This window comes from Oryctolagus cuniculus, chromosome 10 (assembly GCF_964237555.1).
Source record: "Oryctolagus cuniculus chromosome 10, mOryCun1.1, whole genome shotgun sequence".
In the NCBI taxonomy this organism is placed as follows: domain Eukaryota; kingdom Metazoa; phylum Chordata; class Mammalia; order Lagomorpha; family Leporidae; genus Oryctolagus; species Oryctolagus cuniculus.
The window spans coordinates 6,877,305-6,898,977 of record NC_091441.1 but is presented as its reverse complement, the minus strand read 5'-3'; the positions used below and the strand labels follow the sequence as shown (position 1 = coordinate 6,898,977).

Genomic DNA, 21,673 nt, shown 5'->3' with positions numbered 1-21,673 from the left:
GACTAGAGAAACTTCATTCATGACAACTGCAATAGGGGAGAGTACATGAATTCAATTCCACTGAAAAAAAGTCTAGGAAAGTTTTCAAGACTAGAATGAGCTGTGGGAACCTCCTGGAGTACCTTAGAAGAGCAAGGTCGGCCAATGTGATCAGTCTATCTATGTTCACTGATTTTGCTTGTCAAAGGCAGAAACCTATCATTTGCAGACAAAGCTGGAGAGACAAGAGCTCTTTCTTTCTTGGTGATTCAATTTTAAAGGAGTAGCCTACAAATCTTTGAGAAAGACATCCCTGGATTACAAAACTTGCAACAGACTGAGCCAAGGTTTGCATTTCAAAGGGGAAAAGCAATAATTTGCAGTTTAGAGCCTTTTCATGTAAATCTTCTAAGGAAAGGGAGGTTAGGGCTTTATGGTCATGAGAAAGTTTGTCTAAACTTCAGTCAAGCTGAAGGAAACATTAATGGCATCTTGGGTGCTGAATATACTTGTAATTTCAACACATATTTTAAAGATTTCTTGTGTCCTGCAACAGCTTTCGTGTAATCAATAAATACTTATTTTAACTTCTTTTTTCCTTTTAGTTTTCTTTCCTTATTGTTTTGGCTAGTATAATACAGAGTAGAACTAGTAAGAGTTTACAGATTTTTCTGGTTCCCAATTGAAAGGAAAAACTATTTATTATTTCTGCAAGTGCAATGTTGGCAGATTTTTGTCATGACATCATCTTGAAAAGATTATTTTTCCTAGTTTCCTAAGGATTTTGAATTTTCCAAATGCTTTTTGCACTTAGAGTTGACCAGATCATGTGCATGTTTCCCTTTTTTGGTCTGTTATTATAAGGAATTATATTGATTGTAGAGTAACTGAATGTTAAACCTATCTTCCAAGCTCTCTCCTGGGGTATTTGCAAGCTCCTCACCATGTCTTATCCCGCTGATGATTACGAGTCTGAGGCTGTCTGTGATGGTTATGATTACCTGAGTGACTATGATAGGTACACAGGAGATCCTAAGCAGGATCTGCCTTGTGAACGCCAGTATGAACAGTAGATCTATCAAGTAATCTCCAAAATATCAAAAACTTCATGCAATATTCCTACAAAACTGTCTCAGACTTGATAGACCAGAATGTATGTGAACTCAGGCCAGGCACATCTCCAGCGATGTCATCAACCAGAGGGTGTATGAGATCCAGGACATCTATCAGAACAGCTGGACCAAACTGACTGCAAGTTTCCTCAAGAACACATCTTGGCTGGAGGCTGAAACCATTGCTCCACAGGTTGGCAACACTGCTGTCTTCCTGATTTTGTACAAAATATTATACTGCCAGCACATTTATGCAAAGTCAGTGGGGAACCCTCCTTGGCAAAGAGATTTGAATCCTACTACAACTACTGCAATCTTTTCAACTAAATTCTTAATGCTGATGTCCTGCATCCCTTGAACTTCCCAACCAGTAGCTTTGGAATATCATCAATGAGTTCATCTACCAGTTCCAGTCATTTAGTCAGTATTGTTGTAAGACCAAGAGGTCTGAGGAGGAGTCTGTCTTCCTTCATTCAGGTCCCCAAATCTGGAATGTTCACAATGCCTTCAACACCCTTCATTCCTTGGTAGAAAAATCCAACATCAACTAGCAGTTGGAGCTGTACACAAGTGAAGGTGACCGGTGAGTGTGACTGGGGAGAATGAACATCATCTCTTCTATAAGATGCCAGGCTACTTCAGCCTTGTGGAGCTAATGCCTCTGCACTCCCTGTGGGGAGATTACCACCAGGCCGTCAAGGTGCTGGAGAACATCAAAGATAATAAGAAGAGCATGTATTCCCATGTGCAAGGTTACCATCTATTATTACATTGTTTTGCATACTTGATGACGCATCATTACCAGGTATCTGGGTCTTTGCCAACATCCTGCTCTATATCCAGAGGACCAAGAGCATGTTTCAGAGGTCAATGTACAAGTACAAGATGTTAACCAGCAGAACAAGCGGATGCACGTGCTGCTGGCTGTTGCCCCCTCCATATACCACATGCTGATCAATGAGAGCATCTACCTCCAACTGCAATAGAAATATGGCGACAAGATGCTACGCATGCAGAACGGAACCCCCAGGTCTACAAGGAACTCATCAAGGACATGATCCAAATTGCAGACACCAAGATCTCCCGGTGCTATGGGAATTTCTTCATCCACCAGATCCACAGATTTGAAGAGCTTAATCTAACCCTGAAGAAGATGGGACAGAAACCCTGGGGACATTCATGTTCACATTAGTCAGGAATCTGCTTTGATGTCATCCTAGACAAGAAGTGCTACTTCCATTGTGACACCTTTGCCTGCACAACCTTTGGCCAGTAGGCTGGGTGAGATGCATTTAAATTAAGGACTGAGATGTTCTAAGTAGATCTCACTAAAGGATATTTGTAGGGAAAAAAAAAAAACTATCTTCCATTCTAAGGATCAATTAGCACTTTTTAATATTACTAAGATTTGTTAATGTTTTGTTTTAGGTTTTTCACCTGTATCTGTGAGGAATATTAATCCATGTGCTTGTGTGTGTTAGGTTTGATAATGATTTTGTAGAGTTCTAGTATCAGAGTAATAGTGACCTCCTAAAGTGAACTGAGAATTATTTCTGTTATTCAGTTTTGTGTAGTGCTCTGTAAAGAAAGAATTAATACTTTCTATTTTTAAAATATTTGTTAAATTCATTTTTCACCTTTGATTTTGTGTATATGTATATGAGGGGGGTCCTTATGTTTCTTTGGTTTATTTTTTGTTTGTTTCTTAACACAAGTTCACTCATGTGCATATAAATATCTGCCCTGGCAATGGCAGTATCCCTCTATCTCCTCTCTCAAGTTCACTAAGACAAATTCTAGCCAGTTTGACCTCTTCCAACTCTAGTTTTTGAGTCCTTGACTGAAAGTTTCTGAGAGAGTGTTCAGGTGTCCACTCCAAGGATTTGGAGCATTTCCAAACCACAAGCAGGGGCAATTATACTCCTTTCATTTGTCTCCTATCAGGAATCACAATCCTGAATAATCTTGCATTTAAATGTCTGAAAACAGCTATTCCATTTTTTAGTGAAGTAGTTTTTTTTTTTTTAAGATTTATTTATTTATTTGAAAGAATTACACAGAGAGAGGAGAGGCAGAGAGAGAGAGAGACAGAGAGAGTCAGAGAGAGAGGTCTTCCATCTGATGGTTCACTCCCCAATTGGCCGCAATGGCCGGAGCTGCACCAATCTGAAGCTAAGAGCCAGGAGCCTCTTCTGAGTCTCCCACGTGGGTGCAGGGGGCCCAAGGACTTGGGCCATCTTCTACTGCTTTCCCAGGCCATTAGCAGAGAGCTGGATTGGAAGTGGAGCAGCCGGGTCTCGAACTGGCACCCATATTGGCTGCCGGCGCTTCAGGCCAGAGCGTTAACCCATTGCGCCACAGCACCGGCCCCAGTGAAGTGTTTTTTAACTTTGTTATCCAAGGTAATAGTTTGTTGCCTCAATCTATACCCAAAATCAAATAATGCATTTTTACAATATAGTAATTGAATGTCTCTGCTGATCATGTGTTCTTTTCCTATCATCACGCACATTTTCATGATTAGCTGAGCTTCATGTTGATGCTCTTTGGAGACAGCTTCCAGGCATAGCAAAAAGTACCTGGGAGCAGAACAGCATCATGGAGAATTTGTTGTGAGAGAGAAACCATATACAGAAAGCACTGAAAAGCTATTCCAAATTCGAGGTGACAAGATAAACTTGCAAAGCATTCCCTGACATCTTCAGAAATTCCTGGAGTCAAGAATTATTCAATAAGAAACAAAAATTTACAGTGGTCAGGCAGTCATGGCTTTGGACTGAATTAGATGTGTATTAGAAGAAACAACTGTTATGGATAGAAAAATGTTGAATTGTAGGTTATTTTATTTAAAAAATTATCTACCTCTCTATCATCTTTCTATCTATATTATATTAATTTGAGAGTCAGAGAGAGAGACAGGGAACTCTCTCATCCTCTGGTTCTCTCTCCCAAAAGCCCCAAACAGCTGGGGCTGGACGAAGCTGAAGCCTGGAACCTAAAAATGAATTCAAGTCTTAAACATGATTGGCAAGAACCCAGCTACTTGAACTATCAATCACCAATGCCTCCTAGGATGTGTGTTAGTAGCAAGCTGGAATCAGGAACTAGCTGGACTCGAATTCAGGTACTCAAATATAAGATGTGAGTGTTCCAACTCATGTTTCAACTGGTGAGCCAAATACCTATCCCTTTGAATTATTTTTCTTTAATCATAAATAGAATATTAAGAATCAGGCACAAAGCTTTAATTTAAGCTTGTGCTTCACTGTTTTCCTACAAAACACAAATTTTAAGTCTGCCTCTTTTAAAATACTTCCCCCCTCAGGTTGCTTTTTATGTCATTGAGCAAAAAGGATTGGCAATGACAATCGACAGTTTGATCAAATTATGTGTTATTTGCTCGATGAACTCAAGATAAATTTGCACTAAGACTCAATGTATATGGAACTATCACTTCTTTATACGTAGGTTCATTTAATGGGACAATTGTTAATGTTTCTCAAAACTCTACAATTGTTCCACCAATGTCAAGCTCTAATTGCAGCTTCAAGCGTTTCTAATCTATTTAGGCACCAGCCAATGAGGCTTTGCCATCAACTCTGTATTTGTAATAAGAGGTACGTATTATTTTGTTGCATTTATTTTTAGAAATCCAGCTTTTACTCTCTAACTTGAGTTATATAAGTCATAACCTGACAATAATTTTTTTAAAAATATGGTTTTTTCCTGCATTGATTGTCAGTCCAGATACAGAACTTCATTTTCTCAAAGACCACAAGTCTACAGATGGTCAGCGTACATGCAAATAAACAAAGGTTGCAATGATAAGATACTGATTCCCACATTGCTCTCATTTATTTTAGCATTTGCTTTATGGTACAAGTCTAGCATTTATAGTTACTGTAAGGAGAGGAGACAGGATATAAACTCACATCATACAAGATGAGTTTATTCAAGGAGAAAACAAATCAGTTCATAGAGGTGGCTAACTGCCACATGCACACAGACGGAACACATGGCAAAGGACCCAGTCCTCCAGCGGGCAAGGGAGCAGGGCAGTAGTCGGGGCTGAGTTTCTTCATTCAGGTGTTTCAGGTTATTTGAGGGCTTTCAAGCCTGGAGAAGAAAGCTGGGAGTGAGGTGGGGAAGAGTACAGGGTATGGGACTGAACTGGTTTCTTGAAAGAATGCAAGTATTAAGGAGTCCATCCAGGAATCTGATTTACGTTCAGGCAAGGAATTAAGGTGGCTCAGACTTATATACTTGTTTCCTCAGATACCATTTATGTTAACCAGTTTCAATCATCCCACATTGAATACACTTACCAAAATATCACAATTATCCCATGAATGTACACAATGATGATGGGTCAATTAAAATAATTTCAGTGATAGATTTAAGAAAGTAAAATAAAAATATTGAAGAAAGACATTAAAATCCAACACGGGTCCCAGCATGAAGTAATGTCAAGGAAACGGAAATGCTGATTGCACTCTTTGATCACTACACATTTATATTGTATTAAGATGCCACATGGGGCCACACAATACAGCAATTGTTTTGATACAAATTTTAATTGTGATGTGGTTAATATTTTTAACTTCAGTAATCTCCCTTGTTCATTTTAGGTGCATTTATCCATCTTCCTGAACCATAAACCCTCAAATATAGATTCCTTTTATCTCCCCACTGTGACTGCTTGGACCTCGTAACAGGAAACCAAAATCAGAAGTTATGGGAGATGTAACTGGCAAGAAAGTGTTTTAATTTCTGTATTTACATATGCAGTTGGTTATAGCTCCCTCTCAGAATGTAAGTCTTAAATATGTAGAACTGGATCCACTGCAAATATTAAGTGCCTGAACATTACTTCCTTCTACCCATCATTTGGTTGGGATTTGTCATAGGACTGAAAAATGAGTTCCTTTTAAACATTAAGCATGCCATGCTAGATAGAAAAATGGAAGTAATAATGCCTCACAGGATTCTTGTGGAGAATGTGTGTGTCCACATATGACAACCCTTTGGCATGGTGCTCAGCGGATAACGGAGCAATAAATCAGTTATTTTCATATACTCTGCTTAAGTAGACATTACCTAAAAAAATAGTAAAAACAAATTAGATGTTGTGTCTCATGCCCTCCAACTGTTGCAATGGGCAAGGAGATTCCTTAATTCTTTCTTTAATTGCTAAAGGAACTTGCTGTGGTTAGCAACATGCAGCTGAAAGGTAACTTTACATTCTTGGCCTTCACGTTTGTGTACTGACAGAGCTGTGTAGACTGCTCATCACAAATCATATATTTAAGGTGAAGATCATAGAGAGTTCAGTGGGATTTAAACTCTAATCTGTGCTATCTGCAACCATTTCTAGCACTAGCATTTCCAATATTCCCACACTCACCTTTCCATAAAGATAAAAGTGGAATGCAAATGACTCAATATTCCTTGGCACCAGGATTTTTCCTTCAAGTAAGTGCATTGCATTTTCTGTTTTCCTTCATTTTATTTTACTCAAGATTGTATTAACCATCCAGTAAAATAATTTTACTTGTAGATTTTTATAATATAATTCAGATATTTGTATTTGTGCCTCTTTACTCAAAAGTGGATATTTCTCATGAAATAATATTTTATTTTATTTTGACAGAAGAATCTTGTTTTGAAGAATAATAAGAAAATGGTGCTCTCCAGAATGGTAGGGATTTTATTATCATTATAGAAAAGGAGTCTGAAACCATAGTGGGTGGTGATTTGTATTTTCATTTATACTTAACTGTTTGGTGGAGCTTGCATTATATATACTGTGTAGTCATTATAAATGATTCCATTGTTTTATTGAAGGAGTGTTTATAGAAAATGTGCATCTCAGAGCAACATTGTTGTGCTCAGATAGTTAAGATTAAGTTAAAATAGTATATAAAGGGGCTGGTTCTGTGGCACAGCCAGTTAAAGTCCCAGTCTGAAGCACCGGCATCCAGTATTAACACAGGTTCATGTCCTGGCTACTCCACTTCAGATCCAGCTCCCTGCTAATGCACCTGGGAAGGAAGTGGAGGATGGCCCAAGTACTTGGGCCCCTGCACGCATTTGGGAGACCCAGAGGAAACTACTGGCTCCTCGCTCAGATCTGCTCAGGTCTGGGCCATTGCAGCCATTTGGGGAGTGAACCAGCAGATGGAAGATCTCTCTCTCTCTCTCTATCTCTCTCTCTCTCTCTGTCTTTCTGTAACTCTGCCTTTCAAATAAGTAAAATAAATCTTTAAAAAATAGTATACAAAAATACTGTTCTTGGAGACAATACTAAACTGCTTTATAAATTGTGAGAGTTTTCAGAAAACCTAACTGTAGACATAAACCTTCACAATATAAGAGAGAAGGCTTGTCAACATGTCATTTCCTCCAAGAGAGGGTGTTTAAAAATATGTATTTGTTTTATTTATTTGGAAGGCCGAGAGAGAGAGAGAGAGAGAGAGAGAGAAAGAGAGAGAGACAAAGAGAGAGAGAGACAAAGAGAGATCTTCTATCTGCTGGGTTACTCCCCAAATGTCCACCACAACCAGAGCTGGGCCAGGCTGAATCAAGGAACCAGGAACTTCATCATGATCTCCCACTTGGATAGCAGGAGCCCAGAAACATTAACCATCATCTGCTGCCTCCCAGACACATTAGCAGAAAGCAAGATCAGAAGTTCGAAGTACGCAAGACTCAAATCCTCCTTGTAATATAGGATGTGAGTGTCTCAAAAGCAGCTAAACCCACTGTGCCACAATGCCCACCCCAGTGGAGAGATTTTATAGCTTCCAGAGTGGGTCGTTTGGCTTTCAAAAAAAATATTATTGTTCCCACCAAATTACTTCTCCATTTGCTTTTGTGTTTCAGATGTTTCCCAGGTTAGAAAGCACAGTGAAGGTGTTGTGCCTGAGCAAACGCTGACAAAGGAGCCCCTCACACTGATAAACTTTGGAGTCCTTTATTGCCATTGGCGGAGAGTGGGATCCTGCCCCAAAGCACTCTCAATCTGGAAGCCTGAAGCAACATAGTTGCTAAGATCAGGGGGAATACAAGGTTACTGGGGTTAAGCTAACCTAAGGCCTAGGGGAAATTAATACCAATTATAATCTTGACAATGCCAATTATAATTTTAACAATTTCAATTGTAATCTTGATATTAATCTAGGTATTGGCCTAAATCACATGTGGGAAATAGACACATCACAATCTTATCATTAACCCAGGGGCTGCCTGTCTGTTTTTAAGCTTGAGCAGTCATGCTAGGGTGTTTGTCTGCTCTGCCAAGTGTGATGTAGTGAACTGCTCTTGTCTGAGTTTTTTAGATCATGGTTTCAGACCAGAGTCTCACGATGGGGGGCTTTCTCAAGATGGAGTCTCCAGTGCTCTAGAATGGAGTCCCTACTGTCAAGGTGTTACTTCAAAGGTCTACAATGTTTTCTCTATACAGATTTGCAGTCTATAAACAAAATTGAGGGAACTACAGGTGATTCATTTTGTTAAAACACTCACTGAAGCTCACCAAGTCCTAGAATGCAGAATGGACTTTGAAGATGAAGCGAGTGGTCACACAGGAGTGGAAAGCATTCACGCATCTCTGTGTTATGGCAGATCCCCTCCTACACAACTCAGCTAGACTGGAGGTTCTAAGTTAGAACTGTCACTGACAAAAAGGACAATTTAAAAATCCTTGAATGCGGCCGGCGCCGCGGCTCAATAGGCTAATCCTCCACCTTGCGGTGCCGGCACACCGGGTTCTAGCCCCGGTCGGGCGCCAGATTCTGTCCCGGTTGCCCCTCTTCCAGGCCAGCTCTCTGCTGTGGCCAGGGAGTGCAGTGGAGGATGGCCCAAGTGCTTGGGCCCTGCACCCCATGGGAGACTAGGATAAGCACCTGGCTCCTGGCTTCGGATCAGCGTGGTGCGCCGGCCACAGTGCGCCGGCCGCGGCAGCCATTGGAGGTTGAACCAATGGCAAAGGAAGACCTTTCTCTCTGTCTCTCTCTCACTGTCCACTCTGCCTGTCCAAAAAAAAAAAAAAAAAATCCTTGAATGCCATTGGGGGAATGAAGATTGCGGCTAAAACCTTGGGTATTTAAGCTTTGAGGAAGTAATGGATTCAAAAAAAAAAAGGGGGGGAGGGGGTTGAAGTAAAACAAAACAAATAGAAAGGGAAACCATCCTGAATTGCAAAACATGGGAATAAAAATAAGTAAATGTGAAAAATAAAGGGAATAGCCAAAACTAATAATAATAATAGATTTTTCTTGTGTAGTGATACATTCAATGAAGTTCTAAAAATGATGTGCCTGATACTGCCTCAACTATAGGTCGCCTGTTATTTACAGAGATTTCCACCTTTCACATTCAGAAGTGATGATCTGATAGGAATTAAAAGTTTGCCAGTTCTATACATGCAGCAGATCTAAATTCCCCAGCAAAATTTCAGGAATGTCATTATTCTGTTAAGTCACAAACAGTTTATGTTGTTTATGTTGTTAATATGAAACATCTCCTTATGTCAAAATGCTTCTGTTCAAAACAGGATTAGCTGTAGCTCCAGATGTCACAGCCATGTAGCCCAGTACTCACTGAAATGTCCCCAGCAAAGCTCTTTAGCCCCTGTGCTAGTGTGCATAATGGACAACAACATCCAAAAATCCATTGGAAAAACATGTGGAGTGTTCATCAAGTATTCCAATGAAGTGAGATTATGCCTTGTCATTGTGAATTCAATTATTAATTGATCAATCACTACACTCTCAAATAACTGATGGTTTTGGGTTTTTCTCTGCCTCTGAGGAAATTAAATGCAAATCTATGTCAGTCATCTGTTAACAAAGGTTCCTTTAAGGAATACACTGGCATACAAATGGGAAGCCCTGAAGCAGTTTTGGTCAGCTGTAACTCACTCTCTTTTATTTCATTTTTTTCTTAATAACCCTTTATTTAAGGTGCCTATTTGATTTCAGTCTGACTCTTCTACCTTAAAAAGGAAATCTGATTCAAAGGTAATGTATCAAAGTCTTAACATTGATACAAATTACAGTCCTGTCTTTTCCTTTCTGCACAGGTTTCTAGTGGATAGAAATTCTGAGCAACAGCCGGAGGACACAGTAAGCCCCAAAGTCTCTGCTATTTGAGACTTCAAGGGCAGAAATGTTTCTCCCCTCAAGGAGTCAGAGTTAGTCTTTGAAACTCCCAAACAAAAAGACATTTTTTTTCCTCTCAGTAACCCTGTGGTAGTGACAATTTAAATCAATATTATGGCAACAAAACCCAAAATGAAAACGCTTTAATTTTTGATACTCAACAGCATCCTGAATGCTGTGTCCCGTCACCAACATGATGTCCCACATTATCAAGAACTCTCTGGTATTTCCATCGTTCTTTTGTTTCATCATTGCCAAAATGAAGAGGAGGGTGGCACAGTGAACCAAGACCTCACTGGTTCATTGAAGTACTCACTGGATTGCCAAGCCAGGTGTCAGATTTTAATACAAAAAAAAAAAAAAAAAAGACATCAAGACTGCATTATTGATGAGGTAGCAGATGACTGAGAAGGACCCGATAATGCGATAACACACATTTGAAATAATGTTAAGCATTCTAGTGCTGCTTGAAAACCGTGTGTTTCTGCACACAATTGAAATCAGACTCTAACATTTCCTCTCTACTTCTCAGTTATTCACAGCACCACTGGTGCCCACCTCATCCCACATATGGCTTCATGCTGTGGTGGCTTTGTTGTTGTTGTTGTTTTGCCTAATTTGTCTCAAACTACTGTCAGGACCGGAATCCTGTGATGAAACTCTAGAATTCAGACTCCTCCATGGAGAGGTTGTGTAGCAGAGTGATTGAGAAGGCTGACCTGATGTCAGGAGTGTTTGGGGTTAACTTTCAGCCCTGTCACTTCTTACTTGAGTGAACAAGAGTAAATTATTTAAACTTTCTGTAAGTTAGTTCCCTCATCTCAAAATGGATAAAATTCTGAGAGAGCAAAATGGGTTGTACAAAAAGAATGACTAAAATTACGTTGGGGAAAACTCTCTCCACAAATCTTGGATATTAGGGATATGTGGATATGTGGACTCACACTCCAGAGAACCTTTCCAAGGCTTGGTTTGGTCACTCTTTATCCCTTATCTTAAATTGTTTTCCTCAACTGGTACTTGACCTGACAAATTATTTATTTAATATTTCACATCTTTTCTTCAATAAGACATCTTTTGAAGGAAGGAAATGGTGGTTCACTCATATTCCAAGTACTTAGTACAACACTTAAGCCAAGCACACCAGGAAGGTGTTTGAGTCCTATTAGTTAAAGGAAAGGATGCATGGTTGAATTAATCATTACCTAACAAGGAAAATGAGTGACCAAAGCAGCCATAAGGTCCCCCCAGTGTGGCCAACTCCAACTTTCTCCCTGCCTCAGGTCCCTGCCCTCCCTTTCACAGGCTTTGCAGAATCCCCAAATTCCAACCTCAGAAACCCCTCTACTCCCTTTTCTTATTCACTTGACAAAACCTATAATCTCTCTGCCCTTTGAAATGTAAATCTTTTTAAAAAGCCTTTTTCCATTTTATGACTCAGGACTATCTTTTCTCTAGGACCTGGGAGCATTCCCTTTGAAATGTAATAGTGCCCCCAGCTCCCAGTCTCTGTGGGAGGGTAGAACTTAACTCCCCAGGAACCTTGCTCCAAATTGGAAAACTTTCTCCTCCTTCCGAGAAGAGAAAGTTTGCTTTTCTCTGGAGTGCAGCTAATTAGCAAGCACAAGTAGACTAACAAGCCTTCCACCCAACCCCAGTTCCTAAAAGTTCTCCAGATCTTTTTTTTAGTGGAGTTGAATTCAGATGGAGTCCTGATCTCTCTCTCCAACTATAATGTGCTTCAGTAGTCTCAGCCTGTTGAACATGGTCCAGTATAATTCTCCCTTTGACAGGAGGAATTCTAAGGATTCAGGTTATGTGGAGAATTCAGAAAGGGTTCTATGAGAGATAGATCACATCAGAGTTTTGTGGTACTGAGAGAAGGACCACTGATATGTTAGTAGCTTCATTCTCACTTTAAAGATATCCATTGTCTATTGCAGCTCTGGTTCTCAATTTTGTGCTCCTGACTGACAATTCTTTTTATTTGCTTAATCATTGATTTAAAAATGATATTAGCAACAAGTATACTGATGAACTATAGTGTGACATTTCACTTCATGCATACAATGTGTACCAATCAAATCAGGGTAATCAGCATTTCCCTTTCATTGGCATTTCTTTATGACTGGAGTCTTGGAGCGCTTTCTGTTTGCTCACACAACATTTGATAGGTCCACGTGAATCAGTCATCTCACTATGCTGTGTAACACTAGGAACTTATTCCTTTGATCTAACTCTGATTTGGTTTGTGTTTTCCAAACTCCCTCTGTTCTCTCCATTTCTTCTGGCCTCTAGTAACTGCTATTCTGTGTCAGATTGAGATTTGTTTGCTTCCAGATATGAGGGAGAATAGGTGACATGTGCTTTCAATGAGGAATACTGCTCCAAGACTAGTTGGATGTCTCAACAATATTATCAGAACACATTCTTTAATTCCTTTCACTCCACCAACCTCTGCTTACCATGCTTGTTCTCTGAAGTTCCTAAGATGATGGTTACAGCTCTAGACTCTGGATCTACTCAGGTCAAGACCACAGCAGGAGGGCTTGGGTGTCAGTGAGGGTGAGGAAGGAAGGGCTTTCTTCTCACGTGACAGTTTCCTGCCTCCATACTTTTCAGGAAGGATTGTCTTTCTTAGGGGCCTCCAAGACATACACTCATATGTGTCACTGATCAGAAATTGTTCATATGTCCAGCAATAGACAACATACTAGAAAAGGAATGAGGTTTTTTTTATTTAGCTTCAATTGTGCCAGACGCTTTTGATATGGGAAGAATCAGGGAGATAGACAAGGTTCCTGAGTTGGAGCCCACACCCCCAGCCCTCATGTAATCTCACCTGTATCTACCCACCTGTCAATCAGACTATATAACTGTTAGGTAGGAAGTCAGAAATTGAGCCTATGTGTGTGTGAGAAGGGCCTGAAGACCAGCAGCTACTGCGGAAGCTCAGAAGCCCAGCATCTTGCACTTCAAAGTCCTGCTCAGACCCTGATAACCTCCAGGTAGTCCCGTCCCTTCCCCCAAGGAAAGCTCTCAGGAGAATTCTCTCTCCTCAGGACCAAATGGGTTACCTGATAACATGGGGCAATAAAACTTTCTCAGACAGGCCCTAAAAGAAGCCCCCATACTCTATCCTAGGGCCAGCAAATCTGGGGAGAAATTTGCTAATTTTCTCCCACCAAACCCTCTGCCAGGACTCTCCATCCTTTGTCCTGGAGGAGAGGGGGAGGTGGGTAAACAGACTCCCTTAAAACCTATGGAGTCCAAAGGACTGCTCAGCCCTCTGCCTCTCTGCTGAGACGCACGCCTGGCCTGCCCAGGTGTGTTCTCTCCACTCAACCATGTAACCTGGTTTTCCCCCAATCCGAGAGACTGGGCACTCTCTCTATGTCCCTTCCGTTCTGACGGATGCACTGTCCCCAATAAAGCCTTATCACTCTGCTCTTTGTCTCACTCTTGAATTCTCTCTTGCGTGAAGACAAGACCTCCACGGCCTTCCCTCCTGTAACATAACCACTCTTTTTTGGAAGTGAATAAGAGGCCTGGGGAGTGCAGGGACTCACCCTCTTGCCTGCCCTCTTGATGGTGCTCTTACCTATGCCCTCTCACTTGCAGCCTTCTGGTGGACCCTGGGAACAACTGATTGGAATTCCCCATTTACCTTTTCTGGCTGACTCTTCCTTAATAAAGCCCTCATGTTCTTTCTAAATAAATTCTCACCCTTAACATGCTGCATGTCTTGTTTGGACCTGTGCTTAGAATTCTTCTTCAAGTAAAAGGTAAGAGCCGAAATATTGATTTTAGGCTAATTCAGTCTGCAACACTTTGTTACACAAACAAAAGTTCTATAATTTAGGAAAACAGAGAGATGAAGGTCTCAGAGAAAGGCACATCCCACACATCTAGAAATCCTAGCTTACCTCTACAGTTCTGGAGACAGCATCTCAACCAGGTAGCTGGTAACCCAGAGAAGAAATGCTAGACCCAATGTTGAAGGCAGCTCATTTTGTAGCACTATACAGGTAAATCTCTTCCCAATGCCTAAATGAAAAAAAAAATTTGCTATAGCACCATTACTCTGATATACTCATCATTCCTGGAGTCTTTGAGGTGTCTTTGGCTATTTCTTTCCTCACAACTTATTGCCTTGGTTCATTTTATGCTGTTACAATAGAATATCGTAGACTGGGAAATTTATAATGCATAGTAATTCACTTAGCTCATGGTCTACATGCTGGAAGCTCCAAGATCGAAGGGCTACATCTGATAAAAAGCTTTCTGGCTGCATCATAACATCCAAGAAGGCATTGCATGGATGAGAGAGAATGGAGAAGGAGCTGAACTGTGCTTCATAAAGACCCACACAACCCTTTCAATAACCAACCCATTCCCACTTATTGGCACTAATCCACTCATGATGACATAGCTAATCCACTCATGAAGTAGACTTATTCACTTCTTAAAGGCCCCACTTCTCAATGTTGCTTCATTACGGCTGAATTTCTAAGACATGAGCTTTGGGGGACATATTTGAACTACTGCACTCTCATAGATTACCAAGTCTCATTGGTCTCACTTTAAATATCACTAACATTTTGTGAGATTTACTCATCCATGGATCCATTAAAGGTAATGAACTACAAAACCTAAGTGTCTATACTTTTTCTTGGCATTTCATTTAACCCTAATGTCTATCCAATTTATTATCAATCTTCAAACATGAAATCTCAACATATTACACACTAACAAATACTGCTAATCACAGTGTTTGTGTATGTATTTTTCTTTTAAAACATTTCTTTCTTTTTCTTTTCTTTTCTCTTCTTTTCTCTTCTTTTCTCTTCTTTTCTTTTCTTTTTTGCCAAGCAGAATTAGATAGTGAGAGAGAGAGATGTAGACAGTGAGAGATAGAGACAGATAGAAAGGTCTTCCTTCCGTTGGTTCACTCCCCAAATGGCTGCTACAGCCGGTGCTGCGCCGATCCGAAGCCAGGAGCCAGGTGCTTCCTCCCAGTCTCCCATGCGGGTGCAGGGACCCAAGCACTTGGGCCATCCTCCGCTGCCCTCCAGGCCACAGCAGAGAGCTGGACTGGAAGAGGAGCAACCGGGACTAGTACCCAGCACCCCAGCTGGGACTAGAATCCAGGGTACTGGCGCCGCAGGTGGAGGATTAGCCAAGTGAGCCACAGTGCCAGCCTCTGTATTTTCATTTTTTTTAAAGGCACAAAAAAAAAAAAAATACACAGTGAGAGCCAGCCACACCGAGATCCTCCATCTGCTGGTTTACTTCCCAAATGTCCACAGCAACAGGGGCTGATCCAGACCAAAGCCTGAAATCTGGAACTCAATTTGGGTTTGCCACACGGGTGGCAGGGACCGAAAATACTTGAATCATCATCTTCTGCCTCTGGGTTCACATGAGCTGGAAATGGAACTCAAACACTTTAATATGGGTTACGGACATACCAAGCAGTGTCTTAACCAGCTGCACCAAACCCCTCCCCAGCGTTTTTATTCTGGTCAGTAGCTTTTCACTCCAGGAGGCTCAACATTGATGCCCATGAAATTTATAAAGGCTCCCAATTCCTTGTCATCCTCTTCTCCTGGGACCTGTAACTGAACCGATGTCCTCCCATGTATTTTTTCATGCCCACCCTTTGGAACCTGTAGGTCTAATGACATCTGGAAATGTTCTCAAGTATCTTTTCTCTCCATGTATCTTTGTTTACACTTTCTCACCATAAATTAATGTTATAATACCTGTTCTATATACTCACAGTCACCTCTAGTCCAACAAATACTTTAATTTCTTTCCATATTAGCCATTTCTGCCTTTTTTATGCCTAGGTATGCAATTTCATTTCTTCACACATTCAGTTAGATTTTCTCAAATTACCCCTATGTCTCCCTCCCATCATACTACCTCAATCCTGTATTCATTAAGTCAAGCGTCTGCTTTCTCCATGTCATACAAATTCCAAAACAATGCTGCTGAAGCAAAACCACGTCACTGTGCTAAATGTATCGGCTACCAATCCTTGGTTTCCACTTCATCCTTATTCTCAATCCTCTAAATTTAACAACTGCATCACAGTTGAGACAGAATCATTGGCAGGTCAATTTTCAGACTTTCTATGACACAACACAAGGCTTACCAACATGATGTCTGCTCTTCCTGACTGTTCCTCTGTCTCCATGAGTGACGTGTGTCTAACAAATCTCTACCTGCTTTTAGAATGCAGTATTTCTTAAAAGCATGCAGTGAGGAATAAGACAGAAAGAATTTTGACTCTTGGCTCTTATATCTACATGATTTTAAATAATGATGGTTGTTGAGTGCCTTCGTTTACTATTGTCTTTAATTGCAGATCTATGAGCACTGTTATTGCTGCTGTCAGTGTTCCCCAGGAACACTGACTGCTTCCCCTGGAGAAAACAAACTCATACATTCCAAGTCTCTTCCACTTGCCTAATTCTACTTATATTTCCCAGACTTAATTTGAATATTATGATGCCTTTTCAGTTTAAGAGAAGTTGATTTATTTATTATATAATGACTTTAACACCAATTTCTGAACTATTGATTTAAACTTTTGGCTACAATGACTGGTGTGGTTTTGCTAGAACAACAAAGAGAACCTATTTATGCATTGCTTGACACTACTGCTATTTTACAGTTGGAGCTAGTTTAAAACACTCTCTCCCTTGAGCTCTGATGCATTTTATCTAAGACTTAACATAGCTTATAAACCATTTCCCACTTGGGACAGTTTCAAATAGATATTTATTCAAATAAAATATAAATGAACTAAATCCTTTTTCAGAAATTAGAGTTGAAAGAGCCAACTGGCAAAATCGCTTTCATCATGTCAAATGAAATCACGAAGGGAATTCAGTTTCTCTCATAACATTGAGACTTATCTCGGTACTTCAACATGATCGGAAAGTACGTGGAAGAGGAAACTCTCTCTAGATTGCTTTTTAAAGGGATAATACATTCTCTTCTCACACTTTAATTTAACCCTAATGTCAATTTATTGTCATTTTTCAAACATGAAATCTCAACACATTACACACTGAAAAATATTGCTAATCCCAGTGTGTATATATACATATATATATATGTTTTTTTCTTTTAAAACATTTCTGTCTTTATTTTCATTTTATTTAAAAGGCACAAAAAATACACAGTGAGACAGAGCCAGCCACACAGAGGTCTTCCATCTGCTGGTTCACTTCCCAGATGCCCACAGCAACAGGGGCTGATCCAGGCCAAAGCCTGAAATCTGGAACTCATTTTGGTGTCCCACATGGGTGGTATGGTACACTTTATGGAGCTATACATATAGATTTGATACCATTGGCTTCACAGATAAGGAAGCGATTTTATTTTTTCATTTCTTTTTTTAATCTTAATCCATTTATATACTAGTATTTAATTTAGACCTAATCACATCATAAAGTGTTCTATATCCAGTTAAAACTTTATGAACTGTGGCTTAATTCAACTTTGAAAATCTACTTAATGACTAAAGTGAGTACAACCCCATAGAAGGCATAGAGACAATGGGAATGGCAGTGGGGAATGGGGCGGTGCTGGCCTTTTCTCCCCACTGCACGACGACAGGCAAGTGATCCAAGACTGAAGATTTCAAGATTTCATTCTTTTTATGGTTGACTAATATTCCATTTTGTCTAAATTTAAGACCGGAGCTTATTAAACTACAAGAAAAAAACAGGGAAATCACTTCAAGACAATGGCATAGCAGTGATGTTTTTACACAAAGCACCAAAAGCTCAGGTAACAAAAGCAAAACTAGATAAATGGAATTATACCATAAAAAAAAAAAAAGCAACTGCATAGCAAAGAAATCAATTAACAGAGTAGGAGTAGGAGAAAATATTTGTAAACTATTAATTAGGGACTCAAAAATCTAAACAGCAGCAAAAATTAAGTTTGAAAATGGGCAAAGAGGGACCAGCACTGTGATACAATGGATGCCAGCAGCCTATACATGACTGCCTGTTTGAATAGCAGTGGTCCACTTTTGATTCAGCTCCCTGCAAATGAGCCTTGGGAAAGTAGTGGATGGTACCTAGCAACCCACAAGGGAGACCCAGATGCAATTCAAGGCTCATGCCCTACCAGATCTGGTCTGGCCATTGAAGCCAATTTGTCAAGTGAACCAGTAGATGGAAGAGTCCTTCTTTCTTTCTCTCTCTCCTCTCTCTCTCTCTCTTTCTCTCTCTATCTCTCCTTTGCTCTCTCTCTCCTCTCCTCTCTGTGTATGTATTTCTCCTTCTCTCTGTGTCACTTTGTCCTGGATTTTTAAGGTCTTAAATCTGAACCCTGAATTATTGTTTGATGTATTTTTCTGACAGATACACAGTTATCCTAGAATAGATAGGCATCAACTTCTCAAGCCATTTTCTCTTATGGCAGGTTCAACGTGGTTGTTCAGATGATCGGGTAACCACATACCATTCCTCTCTGTTGATGGATACATCTTTAATATCTTGTTTCTAAAAGAGATACACATTTTTACATTTTAATTGGTGAAATATATAGTATTTGCTAGGCAGTCAGCATAAGTATATATTAATTTAAGCCCTATGATCAGGCCATTATATAAGAACTGTCCATTTGTTTTCTGCCTATCCATATGAAATAGGTAGCCATAGACACTAATTACTTCCCTCTGGGGCCACAAATCATTGATTGTGTCCACAGAACTGACGGCTACTATTTTATTTAGTTCTACCTGCGAATTACCTAAGTTGCCCTAAAAGACCTGGTACCCACCTTGTGTGCGATGCTTTGTCATATGATATTTCAAGTATAGATTTTAATTTAAATGTCATTTCATAGAAAACAAGTTGTCAAGTATGGTTCAGTTGTCAGCCGTCTATACTGACCTCAAAAATGTCATGTTTATAATTAATACTCACCAGAGATACATTCAGGAGTAATTGTGGTTCTTTACTCTCTATAAACAGATTACTGTCACACACTGTATTTTTCAGAGGGCTAAGTATTTATTTGAGGATGAAGCTCCACTCTTGTACTTTAAAAAAAAAAAAAGAAATGTTTAAGACACAAGCAATTTGTCATCTTGTCAAATACTATTCTGTTTCATTAATCCAAGTTTAAAACCAAACGAATTTCAGCAGCACATGGTATCATTTGGCAAACACATTACATTATAGCTATTAATGTATGTATCAAAAATAAATAAAAATAGCATGTATCAAAAATAAATAAAAATATGAAAAACGTACCTTCAGTTGTCTACTTATTATGCCTTCACATAATGTACAGATAATATTAATCTCCATTCTAATAAACAAATTAAAATTAAGTATTTGTGGAGAATTTATATTTTTTAAAATGTATTTTATTTTAATTTGTAGATAAAACAGCATTTACTAAGAAATACCAGGCACTATATTCAGAATAGAATACAGAATTTCAGAATGCATAAAAGTAGGAGAAAGAGATATAACACAAAAATGTAAAAAGTAATGCTTGTTTACTATAGGGAGAAATATAGGAAATTATTACAGGTTGGATTTTGGCTTTAGGAATATTTGCATATATATAATGATATATTTGGGGAACTGCATCAGAGTCTATACACTAAATTCATTTGTTTCATATATACCTCATAAAAATTCTGAAGGTAATTTTTTACAATAGCTTTTGTGTGCCTCCGTTTTTACTGTAATGCACATTAGGTCAGGTGTGGGATGCCCCTTTTGTGGCATCTTCCCATGCTTAGAAAGCTTTGGGATTTGGAGTATTTTTTATTTAAGACTTCTCTGTTAAGGATACTAAGCTGGAGGCTTCTCCTGGGTCTTTGGAAGCTCCCTCAGGTTTCTTCCCTGAGTTAGAGCATCAAGAAAGAGTAGTGGTGTGGGGAGCAACTCGGACTAGACTAAGTTACTGGAATTAAGACTTATTATATGCATCTGCTCTCCCACAATATGGCGCTGAGAAGGGAGAAGCAGCTTCTACGCAGCTGCCTCCAGTTCAACCAATAAACTGTAGGACCTGCTCCTGATTGGAGGAGAGCAGCGTACTTGGCGTGTGGGTAGCAGAGTTGGGATTGGTGGAAGAGGACTATAAAGGAGGAGAGAGACAGCATGCACCAGGAACATCTAAGGGGAACATCTATCTGAAGGAACACCTGTGCAGCCCCCGAGAAAGCCGGCCGGCGGTGTGCCGCTCCCCTGCGGAAGTGGGGAAAGTGGCTAGGGGGAACCGCCCTTCCACGGAGGTGGAAGGGACGGTAGCCAACCCGGGAAGAACCAGCAGCAAACCCGGGGAGGGCTGAGCAGACGAAAGAACAGTGCAGGGTCCTGTGTCGTTCCTCCACGAAGAGGGGGAGCGACATAGTGGTTACTAGGTATGAAGGGAGTTTGATAGGAGAAAGGATTCTGAGGATAGAAAACATAAAATATGAAGGTTCTGATCTGCTAACAATGAAGAAATGGAAATAAACATATATATTTTAAATGCATTAAGTTGGACAACCACAAAGATAAATTTCTTCACACTAGAATCTTCAGTTAAAAGTTTTTCTTTTAAGCATATGAAACAAGCACAAATTTTAATGTTAATGATTTAACTAGCAATATACCATCAGCATAGAATCCTATTTTTTAATCTGGCAAAACGGATAGTTTCTCAGATGGTTAAAACTTAGTTATGCAGCCTCTATAAACTTGGTAAAAATGAATTCATTTTTCTTGCAGAAAAAAACTATTTTTTTTCTTTCTCCGTAAGACTTAGTGTGAATAACTTGAGCATTGGTGTAAAAGTATTGACCAGATTGAAGATCTGTGTCTAAGGAGACTATTAGTGTCCCATCATCTGTTCTAGACTCCGGCATGCACCAGCGACAGTTCCTACCATCATGGAGAATACAGCAATCTTTAGTCCTGGTTCGGTAAGAAGTGTGGGGCCAAACAGAATTTAAGGATGGTTCTAGCTAAGCGGGAAGACTAGTTTACAACTCCCCAAATAGAAGCCTGTTTCCCCAAGATATGAGCAAGATTCATGAGCAAGAATAAAGACAAACTGGATTCACTTAGTTTAGCTGAAATGATTGATTGAATCGCAGATCTCATGCACTCACTTGGCCAACCTTTTGCCATCCATTGTATGACTGAAATTCACACAATCTTTAATAACAAATCCAACAGATATTAATAAAAGATTTTGTCTAATGACATTACCATAACTATAATTATTTAAAATATTATTTCAGAAACTCAAAATCACATCACTGTTATATAATAAAATACAATTGATATGCTCAATTGTTCTTTTTGAATGTATAAACCTAACAAAGCAATTGATGATTTTCTAGGGTACTGAAAATTAGAACTACTAAATATTAAAAGATTCAGAAAA

At 39.6% G+C, this 21,673-nt stretch overlaps 1 long non-coding RNA gene and 1 pseudogene across 3 annotated transcripts in view; one reads left to right on the top strand and one right to left on the bottom strand.

Annotated features, from left to right (window-relative positions):
• Nucleotides 1-861: 861 nt before the first annotated feature.
• LOC138844002 (eukaryotic translation initiation factor 3 subunit L-like) lies at nt 862-2,283 on the top strand (annotated as a pseudogene).
• A 2,629-nt stretch (nt 2,284-4,912) lies between these two features.
• The window catches only part of LOC103349399 (uncharacterized), a 57,492-nt gene continuing 40,731 nt past the window's right edge, over nt 4,913-21,673 (bottom strand). The window contains exons 3-6 of one of the 3 annotated variants that reach the window (XR_011379160.1): nt 19,207-19,322; nt 14,179-14,299; nt 12,718-12,965; nt 4,913-5,207 (exon numbers count right to left, since the gene is read on the bottom strand). This is a non-coding gene — a long non-coding RNA (uncharacterized lncRNA). The remainder of the gene's footprint in view (nt 5,208-12,717; nt 12,966-14,178; nt 14,300-19,206; nt 19,323-21,673) is intronic. The other 2 variants (XR_011379159.1, XR_011379161.1) reach the window with 2 other exon arrangements.